The following is a 12,418-nucleotide window of genomic DNA, read 5'->3' as shown; positions in this document are numbered from 1 at the left end:
TCATTCTTACAGTGTGCCAATCTAGTAAAGTCATGGCAACATATCTTGGATGTTATCAGTGGTATTAAGCAAAGAATGTATGGCATCACTTTTTCTGTTCTCATCCTCCTGGACTTTTTTAAACACCTTTATTGAATTTTCACATTTTAAACAGTGACTTAGGCACACATACATTAATAGAAAAGAAAACTAACAATAGTTACATGTTTTCATTATTTTATGCATTATACAAGATTTCTTTGTAACACTCATCATTCATTTCACCATTATCTATATTGCTTAATTCTCGCTTTCCCTTAAACCTCACTCCTCCTCTGAACATTATTCTATATATATCGTTCCCACAAATTACATTTATTTCTATGTCATTTGATCATTCCCTGTTCTAAAGAGCCCACCTCCAGTCCTTCCTTCCTTCTTCTTGTAATATTTAGTACTTTTACCACAGTTGGCTTAGATGTTGATTTCTTTTTTTTTTTTTTGCAGCCAATAGCATTACACTATGTATGTGCAAATTCAGGTCCTATACCCCAGCTCAAAAGAATCATTTATTAGTTACAGCCATTTACTCCCCCAGCATTTCTGACAAAGTACTCTGTAGAGAATTTTCAAAAGCTAACAACCTGTTACATTCCCAAAACTCATGTTCTCTAATTATCTCTCTGTTTCCCATCACATCTCCCAGCATTTGCTGTCTACCTGCAGAAAAATTCTCTGAAGTCTGCTTAAGGTATAAAAATACCTGTACAAAACACTTTCAAGCAAAAAATCCTAAACTTTTTGGACTTTTTTTGCATACTTGGGAGATGTACAGATGTCTTTCCATTGTTACTTTATCTTCCCAATATTTTCAATCCTTCTCTGCAGTAGTTTATATGCCCTAATAATTACCCCCTTCTTAACAAGGACTCCTGTTCTAGACTCAACTAAAAATTCTACCAGAATCTGTCTTTCACTTAGCACTCCCTCTGGTAAGGAAGGCAGTCCATAACCTGTAGTCCAGTGTTCTGCTTGGTCTCATTCCCTCTCTGATTGTTTGCTCCCAAATACCTTTTTGCTAGTTTTCTCTAGTAAATTTCACCCCTTTCTTACCTATTTTCTATACCCAGTTTCCAGTCATGCCTATTGATAACATCTATTTTTTTTCCATTCCTTGTTCTTAGAATACTTTCTACTACTTTATGAATATAATGTTCTGTATGGCTACTGTTATTCAACTTAAAGATATCATCATGGACTTTTTATGAAGAAGCAATTGTTGCCAACCTTAAACTGGAATTCTGACAAATGAAAGATTGGATTGATATTACTAAGGTGCACTGTTTCACTCCAAAATCCCAGCAGAAAATGTTGAACTCGTAGTGAATACAAAGAGGTACAGTGGTCATAAACACAAAAACAACAACAGGAAGTATGCAACTGCAACTTAGAGTTGAGAAAAATAGGGGGTACTTGGACAAATATCTATATTAGGAGGCATTATATAACAAGAGCTGGTGATACATAATTGGATACAGTTAAATTCTGCGGGCTCTTCCATTTTCCGGTTCTTCTAAGGCCAAACACCTATGGATGCCAAATTTACTCCCAACAGTTTGCAAGATATTGAGATGTGAAGAAAAAAAGCAAGGATTAAATGATGTCTGGGTGACTTTTATCACGGATGCTTACAAACAAACCTGCATGCATCTTGGAAAAATATATTTATGTATTTCTAACAATGAATGGTGTAGGAAGTCTGTAGGACATTGCTGTACATTGTAGAATGTGATGACTAATCATGTTATCAAAATGTCTAGGTCCCTGGAAATGGTAGAGCGCATAGGATGGCCTAAGATGATGTGGTGATGAATTACTTCGACGGAAGGGCTGACTCTAGGAGTGCTGACTAGGGAATAGCACAAGCTGTATTCCACAGACTGGGAATACAATTATTGCTGCCTTTTATTTTAATAGGAATGAAAGTCCACTTACTCCAAGTGGTCAACGTGAACTGAATTCAGACACACGAAACTAAGATCTAGACTTTTTTTATAATTAAAACATGAAGAAACGAAACTGCCGCATAACTTTTTGTTGCAGACATTTGCATGCAAGATCAGTTCGATGGACTAAATCAAACAGATAGCGATTTAACTCTTGCAGATATGACACTATTTACATGCGATATGATCAGGTAGAGAGTGACAAATAACTCCTAAACAGTTTCCCCAAGTAAACATACCTTATATGATAACAGTGGCAAACTCCACAGCAGTATTACTTCCTTTGGAAACGTAAACACCAGGCAGCCACACGTGAATGTTGCCAGCGTTAGGACCCAGAAGCAGCCGATACAGAGAACGCAAGACTGGAGGAACTATGTGAGAAGGGAAAGCCGGAGACTGTCTGTGTAACAGTGCTAGGAAATCCCGAAACCGGCGAACTACCGATCAGGCACCGACTATTGGGTTATATTCCAGAAAGCTACACTGTTCAGCAGTAACAGTCAGGCAGGTACGACTCTTGTAGTTATGTTTAATCTCTGCGAACAAACTGGGACGTGTACCGCAGCTGCCGGGCCAGGTTACATTGTAGTCACTGGGGGATGTGTCTGTTGCACCGCAGCAGCCCCGTTGATGTGAGGCTTGAAAAGACTACAGTAGGCCTAAACAGTAGAAACAAGAAATAAAAACTGTGGGGATATTTATGATTTGGGCTACAGACGAAAGATATACTACGTTGGGAGTCCTAGAAGAGTAGTGCTAGACTAGTCATTATTAGCAATTGGGATTGAAAGAGCTAACTTTGCGAGTGTAGCAAATCTAACTTAGAATGGACTAGCAGGAATGGGTCATTTCGGGTTTAAATCTTGAGCTGTAGTTTGTAACTGACCCGCCTAGGCCTGACATTGGCTGGTTGGATTGTACACCCCAGCACATACGAGTTTAGTATGTACACCTTTTTGTTGCTTCTAATGAAGCCCACAAAATTGTGTTTTCTTGGCGCTGATTGTTAACCTATGCTGACTGCACTATTAAGCACATCCTTTGGAGAAGGGGGGGTTTGCATCTCAACTATTGGACCCACCCCGTTTGAGGTGGTCGAGAGGAAAAAACTACTTGGACTACAGCTGTAATGTTTTCCAGGGTTACACAAACAACACAGCTGAAGAGGAACTAACTAGGGCAGTATTATTTTTTCCTTGTTCTGCTTGTATGCTTTTCACTTTTTCAACATATTGGTATTGCAGTGACACCTCTTCCTTAATCTTAACTAAAGTGCGGATTTAGTTTAATTTTGTATAGTAGAGTGAAACCGCAATATGTGTTTATACACCGAAATAAAAGTAAATGTCTGGAGTTCAGTTTAATGGTAGTTTTTTTTTTTTCCATATCAGGGTTTAGTCCTAAAATTAACCATGAAGGCTTTTTTTTTTTTTTTACTTTGGGTAGTTGGATTTTCCCAGAATGCTTTTGGGAATGATGTCAGTTTTACACACATCTAGGTAGCACATGTTTCTTTCTTTATAGTAGCCGGCAGCATCTAGAATTGAGCAAGTTGTGAAAGTTGGTCACTTTTTTTCTGTGTACTTAATTTCTACGGCAGAATAAACCCATCTGCAGCAAACGTTTAGTGTGTGTGTGTGTGTGTGTGTGTGTGTGTGCGCGCGCGGGGGGGGGGGGGAGTAGTAGTAGTAAAAAAGTGAAATTGCTGCTTAGCGTCAGTATAAGTGTTCTGAAGGACTTCTGCTACATTGTATGCATACCTCGCAACTGTCCAGATTTTAGCCTTTAATTGTTGGTCTTTCCCTCATAAAATTTGTGTTTTTTTTTTTTTGGAAAATAACTTGAGTATTGAAGTCACTAAGTGACAGACATTTGAGTTTCAGACTTTATATCATTCAGTAAATTCATGCTAATGCAGCAACTGTTAGTCTGTTTTCTAAGTTTAAGATCAACATTAAACAAGACCTTTTCTGAGCCTTTGTCCCCTCCAACTATTTTAGATTTGTTTAGAATTATTGTCCTTAGAAGTTGAGAGGTTTGTTTGCATGGTAAACCTGTGTGTGTGTAGGAAGGGAGGGATAATTTGCCCTCTCAAAGAGCAAACAATTTAGAGACTTTTTTTATTTCTAGTGTTATAAATTTGAAAGATAGTAGTATTTAAAAACAGAGTTCCTAACAGGTTTACCAGAAGTATAGGGCTTTCCGAGACTTTAAATGGTACTAAAAAAACTTCTCAATATAAAAAGTGTTGCAATTCAGACTTCCCAGGGACAGTACAGGTGGCTGACTGATTTACTTGCTGTCACTTAACTGCTGTAGTACTCTTTGTTGGAATCAGTTACAATATCTCCGGCATACTTTTACTACTTTATATTGTTTGCTCTCATGTCTTCATTGGTGCTGATGTAAAAAATATAGCTTACTCTGGCTGTAGTTAGTACTTCTCTTTAGCTTCATTCAGAGATTTTTCTTTGTCTAGAACTTATTTTCCATCCTGTTTGTAATTACACTGGCTTTGAACACATTTAATATTTGTATCAACTCACACTTCTGCACAAATCTCTCAACTGTCTCTGATTTTGACTCTGTTAGCTCTGCCCTCTCCTCTTAAAACCAGTGACTTTTGGAGAAAAGGTGGTGAAATACATTTTAGTGACAATAGAGTTCTAGGCACCTTTTACTTCAGAAAATGTGTATTAATTCATATATACTGTGTATTAATTCATATATACTTATTCTATCAATGTCTCAAGTTAGTACTGATATCTGCAGTCGTCACCAATTCGTTGAAAGCTATGCTCCTGTATGATGCATTGCTTATTCAGTGGAGCTTACTGCTTTGGTTGTTTCTGATGGTGGCTAATGTGGTCAAGAATGTGCAGTGTTTAACCTATACAGGCCTTTTTCTGCCACATCATACAGTTCTGTAAGACAAATAAATCGTAAATACATGGTTGTGTTTGCTTTTACTACAACAAAGCTTGAAACTTTCACTGTTGTAAAAGCAGTGTCCCCCTCTCACTTTTTGTAAATGTTTTTGTCTTTTGGCTGCTCCTGAGTCTTAAAGAAATAACCGTAAACTGTATGTCATTGGTTTAAAAAGTGTGTGTGTGTACATATATGCAAGTGTTTACTTGTATACATACACACCCACTCTAAAATGTGTGTGTACATTGTGCGTTGCATATGCATACGTGTAATGGTGTGTGTATAAATACAGCAGCTGTCTTAAGCTTTTGTAAATGTTTGCTATATCTGTTGTATCTGGCAAAATTAATTGTAAACTTTTTTCAATGGTTTAAAAATGTGTATATGTAGAAGTGTGTGCATAGTGTGTAATACCGAGAAGAATGTACGTTCTCAAAGTTCTTGCCTGATTTCAGAGTTAAAGAAAGATGTGAGAAGAAAGGGCAATGACATAACTGTAGCTGTTGGTTAGGGTGAGTGACTGGTGCGTTATTAACTTGAAGGGAGACTCAGCAAAAAAAAGGTCCATGTTCCTGTGTTGCATTACACCTGGTATTTCAAGGCAAAGGTAACTTCTCTTCTGAGGAAAATTTAAGGGTGGTACTCCGTTGTAGCTTTAACTGTGTTAAATTTTTGGCTCATTGCCTGAAAGTTCATTTTAAATGCATTAAAGTTAAGGTTTGTCCTCTTGCAAGTTCTAGCATTGGAAGGTAGACTAAATGGATTTAAAAAGATTTATGTATATCCATCTCTTAAAATATAAAATAAAAATGAACTGGTTTAATGTAATTGTTTTTACAATAAAACTTGTAAAAGTCAGCACACAATTTTTTGACCTGAAAATTTTTCCTGTAGCATTTTAGTAATAAGGTGTATGTATTGGTTGGCAAAACAACATGTAAATTTCATCTGTGCTTGTAGAACAATTTGGCGCAGGCCTGCACAACTTGGAAAAAAAAAGAGGAGATGATGGAGGTAAATTCATTTGTGTTTAATTTAGTACATGCTTGTTATTTTCAGGTCTAACTCATGGAAACATGAAACGTTCTCTATAATACATATTCTGTATTTGAGAGGACCAGAAATTAAGTTGATTTTTTTTGCAAGATACTTGCAGCATTCGTCTTTCTTTCTTTCTCTCTCCCCCCACACACACCACACTTTTTTTTGTTAACTTTTGCTGGCTGCGCACTTTTGATTAGTTTGAATTTTAGTGTTCAGCACTTTACTGGTGAGCTAGCCTGAAAGTCATTGCACAGTTCCATTCAAGCAGATTCTACTCATAATCTTAGTATTTTAAAGTCAACATTTTATGATTATCGTAAGGAATTTAACATGTTTTTGGCAACAATCGTTTTTTATATTTGGATGTCAGTCTAGAAGGAGATGCTTTCAAAGTGTGTTTAAAATGGTCATCAGTCAGAGAAGAATGTTGCTTAGTTTTATTTGTGGTAGTCATGAAGACTGACATATTTAAGATTTCTGTGTATGTCACTGTCCATACCTCTGTTCACTGAATAAGCAGCCTGCAGAATCTGGTTACGTCAGACTTGGCTAACTAATTTGTTTTACATCCAGTTTTTAGAAGAGTAGGATGTTTAAATTCAAAATGTTGCTAGACTTTCATGCCGCTGGACCTGCTTTCATTTCTTAACACACAAGACAGGGTATGTTGTCCTCCTAGATGTGAGGAGTAAGTCTGTTTATTGTTGAAAACTCTTACACACTTGCACTTGCTTCAGTCTTCATTTATATAATAATTTACTAAGTGTGGAAGCATGTGACATAGGTCTTGGATATTTGTCTTTTCTTTGTCACTTTGTGATTTTTTTTTTCAGCAACAAGCTTGTATATCCTAGGATCATTTTTAAACTGAAGATGTCAGAATGTCTCTCAGATGCTCATCACTCATACAAGACAGTGCTCATTTTTATTCCTGTTCACGAGTACAAATGACTGCGCACACGAGTAAGTGCTGCTGAACACTTCAAACATTTTCATTTCCAGTTTTGTAATATTTCTGCATTTTTCACTGCCTAAACTTCTGCATTTTTTTCACTGTCCATACTTTTGTAACAGTACTGCTGGGTGCTTTTTTGTGCTTTTTTTGGGAAATTGTTGAACAGTTGTACCCTGATAACTTCCAACTGCATGTTTACCCAGCTTCATTGGAACAACTTCTTTAAACAAAATGCACCTTCTCTCCTTTTTTTATGTCTCTTCGTCTTACTTAATGTAATTGCACTGAGGGATGTGTTGTGGTCAGTTGGGAAAGTGACCCATTTTGCATTTCATCTTTTCACTGAAATTAAATGTTGCGATCATTTGGTGTGCTGTTGTATCACATAAATAACAGTTCATGATTCTTGAACTCCTTTCCAAGTTGTTGAAACCTTTAGCTCATTTTCTTTGAGTGTTTCAACCTCCTCTTTCAAAGCAACAAAACATTCATATACTCTTATTGGGTCAATGTCTTGAGTTCCACGTGGTAAATTAAACCCTTGTACGCATCTTCTGCTCCTAAACAAAAGGCTTAAAAACCTTGTCTTTTAGAGTGGAACTACTTTACAGTGCAACTACCAATTGACATTTATATGAGTAAGTTGTGCTACACAGGATCTGCAGCTATTTTTTCCCCCAATAAATTCTTTAAGTTTGAGTGTTCCAACATTTTTCTGAACTTTACCATCGCATTGTCAGTGTAAATGCTACCTAGTTAAAGTTCATTTACAAGTTGTAATTCATACACTTTCAGTAATGGCAATTTGTGCAAAATTTTTGGTGTCATCAATAACCTTTCTAGCTAGGGAGAAAAAAAGGCAGAAGTTTGTAGCTGTCTGTTTCAGTTGATCATTTAGACTGGTAGAAATGTCCACAATTCTTTGTAGTTATATATCATGTAGTTATGTTCTTCCTGGATGCCTGAAATAGTCAACAGATCTCCTTTCTCAGCAGCAGCAGTTTACCCTGGAATTTGAAATCAAGTCATAGTAGCAGCCTCATTCTTTATACTTAACTTTCTTGAAAAACTTGTGTTCTCCACTTTTTTTTATTTTTGCCTGACTAGCTGGTGCTGTTGAGTTAGGCTAAATTAAGGTGTTTGGTTTCAGAAGGCCACTAAAGATGCGGGTCTTCGGAGCTCCTTATTTATAACGCACAAGGCATAGTGCAATGTCCTTTTAGTGAGTATATTTGTATCCATTTAGTTGTGAAGATTTTGTGCTGTGCTCAAATTTAGTCTTCCTTTCATGGATACAGTGAATGAAGTTTCCTACAAGGCAAAGTAGGACACATTCCAGGCATGACTATAGGACTTCAAAGGTGAAAATCACAGCACAGTGATGGCATGCGAAGTAACAAAACTCCCTCAGAAGCTAGCTAGAGATGAAGAAGTCTAAGAAATTTGTAGACCAAAGTGCTTAATCTTTGATTTGTTCAATAAAAAATTTTATTTTAACCCTTCCTTCTTTTTGGTGCAGTTTGCCATTTTAGATGTTTTCTCGTTTCAGAACTAACCTGTATCATGTTACCCATCTTAGTACATGTGCCTACACTTGCATGTGCGCACACATGTGCTCATCCGCACATACACATAATGAACAGATGCTGGCAGTTCAGAAGATTACCAATTTTTCTGAGACACATCTCTGGAATATGGGAGAAAACTGCAGCACCTGGCAAAGACCCAGTAGGCTGCAGGGAAGACTTGAATATCCCACACACAACATACTACTGAGAGCTGGAGAACCAGGCATTGTGAAATGGCAATGCCCTCCACTGTCACAGTATTTCCACACAAATGTTACTTACTATGTTTTTGTTAGTTACTTCCCCCTAACAGATTTTACCTCCATTTGTTGATGGGGGGGGGGGGTGCCACCTCCACCTCCACCTCCTCCTCCTCCTCCTCCTCAAACTTGATTATTTTCCCAGTGTTTGTTTACTTTCTATGTAAACTGAAGTTGGTGTTTGGATCTTACTTTTCCCATTAGGCAATGCTTTAACACCTTTTGGGGAAAAAAGATGCCCTTCTTGCTGGTCTTGCCTTTTCTTGTTTTGTAGCTCATACTGATGAGTTCCACCAAAAGACATTTAGTGGCAGTTCAGCTTTCAGAGCACTTGCACTTTTTCCACTCGACAGGGAGTGCACTAATTTTTAATTTTAATAAGGATTTCACAAAAATGTGTTTTTTAAATGTATATGCCATTTACTGACTGGTACCTCCTGCCTGTTTCGTATAATTGCAGGAGACGGTGGTATAATGTCATTTTGTACTACCTGCCTGTTTCGTATAATTGTAGGAGACGGCGGTATAATGTCATTTTGTACTACACACAAGGAGTCAGTACTGTGCTACATAGGTTACATGGCACACACAATCGATTTATACAAGTTACTTGTCGATAAACATAAGGAATAAAAATAGAACACTTCAGATTTGGTATTTTTGATGATGATGGCGCAAGCCAAAGAGTATAGATGTTTCAGTATTTGCAGATACAAAATACAGGTTGTAGACTGTGTGCTGTGCAGCCCTGATTTACTCCCTGTTCTGTGATGGAAAAATGTTTACATAATTATCTTGTTACTGCTCAGATGAAGCTGCCAGATGAACATTTGGCACTTCTGCTACCAAAACGTCAGTATGTCTCTAGTAAATGTTTAGTTCTTGTTGTTTGCGAAAATGGTTACGTAGTTATTGTGTTACAGAAGAAGTAATGGATGCCAGGCTTTAGGTTATATCCATTAGATGCCAATAACAGTAAGATGAACTGTAAAAATATTTAACCATATTGTCTGCTGTATAAATATAAGGTGGTGTGGAAAGAATTAATGGTTGGATGTGCATTCTTTTAAATTACTCAGTATTGATACATTCAAATACTTTACCTGGGATAGAATAAGAATATTACCAATGTTCAAATCCTTTCATTTTGATGAAGAATGGTGCTAGAATGTTGGCTGGTTGAAATTTCAGCCAGACAGTCTTTCCAATACATCGACATAAAATAAATATACCCACTGTAATGCAGCAAGTATTAAGATTGACTGCATAGCTTGTATTGTGTTTTTTTTTTATAATTTTCGTGAATAATGTAACAGGATGAAGTAGAAGCAATGACCATGAAATAATGCTCTACTACAGTAAATATAACTAATGCCATCATGAGCAGATATTTGGAAAAATGCTTTAAAAGTAGTTGGCCATCATTCTTTGTTTCTTGTTGTGAGGCAGTCTCTTACAATTGCTGTTGACTTTTAAAACATTAGAAATTTCTTTATTATAATGGGAAATCAAATAGACCATACTGTTAATGATGCTGCATTTTGCTGAAATTTTTGAAACTGAAATTCCTGTCAGTGTTTATTCTGAGACATTTTTCCTCTTCAGTTGTCATTACATACCCAGAATGTATGCGATTTGTAGGGTGATCCTGCATTTGTCATTCAAAATAATTTTGTAAATGGATATTTTTGATAAATGTTTCATGTGCATAATAGCAGCACAAAATGTATAAAATATAACTTTGAAGAGGCATTATTATTATTTTTTTTACCACGTAGAACAGTAAAAGCCAATATTGGAAATGTAATTTAAATTTTAAATAGCAATCTGTTGCCCCCATATAGGGCTTGGTCTATTGCTTCAGATGTTTTGAAAATGTGTTATTCTGACCATAAAGGTATTTTAAGCTATTGGTTTTCATTGATATTTAGTCATATTTGCAAGTTATTGATGCAGGTTGATTTGGGAGTTAATGGTTGTTTACAAACAATAATAATTACAACTTAACCATGTAAAAGTGGAAAACAAGAGGAACTAATAACATTCTATTTAACTTCAGATTGTCAGATTTAACCATGTAAAAGTGGAAAACAAGAGGAACTAATAACATTCTATTTAACTTCAGATTGTCAGATATTGGTTGATTAGTAGTTATGGTGTTTTTCAAGTCTAAAATTACTTCTGAAAAGCCTGAGAATCTGACGTTCTAACATATGAGTAGTTGCGATAATGTTTAGTCTGTTAGGATGCTTGAATGGCATTGACATTAAGATGTCTATTTACAAACATTCTTATGTAAAAGTTTAAACTAAAGGAGTGCCCAGCTATAAACTGGGTAATTGTATAGAGGTTTTCTGTTGAATTATAGAATTCTAGAAAATTTAAACTGCCATTTGTCTTGATTTGTCAGTTATGTATTTCAGACAGTTCTCCAAGAATAATTGAGTTTAACAGTTATACAATATTTCACTTTATGCATACCTGATTAAACGGTTTGCTGTGTCTGGCCTATATGTATGTAGTCAGGGCAAAGTAACGGTTTATAGTGGAATGAGCAGACACCGCTTTACACATAGGGTCTTGTAAGCAGAGACCAAATGGAAGTAAGCTACATTGTAGTAAGGAAGCATTTTCCTATTTTGATTCTTATAGTGTATGGTAGTGATGTCTCACAAGCCACTAAGAAAGCTAACCTTTAACAGTATGACCTCATGAACCCTCACTAAAGCCAGATATAATTTGTTTGTAGGTAGTTCTGATGAAAGTTGAGTTAAGTTCTCATGGTATTTAAGGAAAGTATGGGGTGAATTTTATTAAAAATAGAGCTTTTATAACTGGGGAAATAACTTGCTTAATTATGTATATTTCTTAGTCTTATAATTTGGACACAAGTCAGCCAATCCTAAACAAGTATATTTTCCTATTGTTTTGTAAACCACACTTTGTTATATAGTACTTCTTTACATCATCCATTTCAAATAGATCAAAGACAAGATGCAAGTAACTTACAAGATCCCCCTTTGGATCTCACCTGAAAACAGGGCATCAGGTTAGCGGGACTGACCTGGTCAGTAAAAGTAAATACATTTATAACTGCACTGTTATTATAAAGTCATCAGTGCAGGTACTGAGAATTTTTATGTGCGTATTTAACTTGATTTGAGCGTTGATTTTAATGTGGACAGTTTTCATTTTCAGCCCAGAAAAAAAAATTTCATATGGGAAAAGTAAACGAAACATTACATATGATAACTGTACTATGATGTCTGTGCTGTATCACAATATATGCAGTTTTATAGCAAAACTAAAATAAGTGTGCACTACTGTGTGCCCACTTGAACTGAAAACGGGGAAGTGGATCTCTGTGTGTCTTAATACAAAGATGCATTTGGAAAAGTCTTGTTTTGAATTGTGTGGTTAGAGTAACTCCCAACAAAATTTAAAATGCACATCGTATTGAATGAAGCGTTGTCGCCTCACAGTTAGACGTTGCCCGTTCGATTCTCAGTTAAAGCGTCTACTGTGTGACGATATGCGTGAATGGGCGTTCCTTCGTTGAAGGTTGTGCGTTAGGCCCGGCAAGCCAGCATGTAAAACTCTACTGCCAATCATTAGCGGATCGGAGTTCCGCTGTGGCGACCCCTAACCGGGAAAAGCCGAAAGACACACACACAC

At 36.5% G+C, this 12,418-nt stretch overlaps 1 protein-coding gene across 4 annotated transcripts in view; it reads left to right on the top strand.

The window, feature by feature from the left end:
* Positions 1-2,371: 2,371 nt before the first annotated feature.
* AKT1 (AKT serine/threonine kinase 1) overlaps positions 2,372-12,418 on the top strand; it is a 1,868,331-nt gene continuing 1,858,284 nt past the window's right edge. For 2 of the 4 annotated variants that reach the window (XM_044074351.1, XM_044074355.1), the window contains exon 1: positions 2,372-2,496. The gene's annotated coding sequence lies outside the window, so the exon portion shown is untranslated. The remainder of the gene's footprint in view (positions 2,497-12,418) is intronic. The other 2 variants (XM_044074354.1, XM_044074352.1) reach the window with 2 other exon arrangements.

Source organism: Protopterus annectens, chromosome 6.part0, assembly GCF_019279795.1.
Source record: "Protopterus annectens isolate FY-2018-M chromosome 6.part0, PAN1.0, whole genome shotgun sequence".
NCBI classification, from domain to species: Eukaryota; Metazoa; Chordata; order Ceratodontiformes; family Protopteridae; genus Protopterus; species Protopterus annectens.
This window is presented reverse-complemented; position numbering and strand designations above follow the sequence as displayed.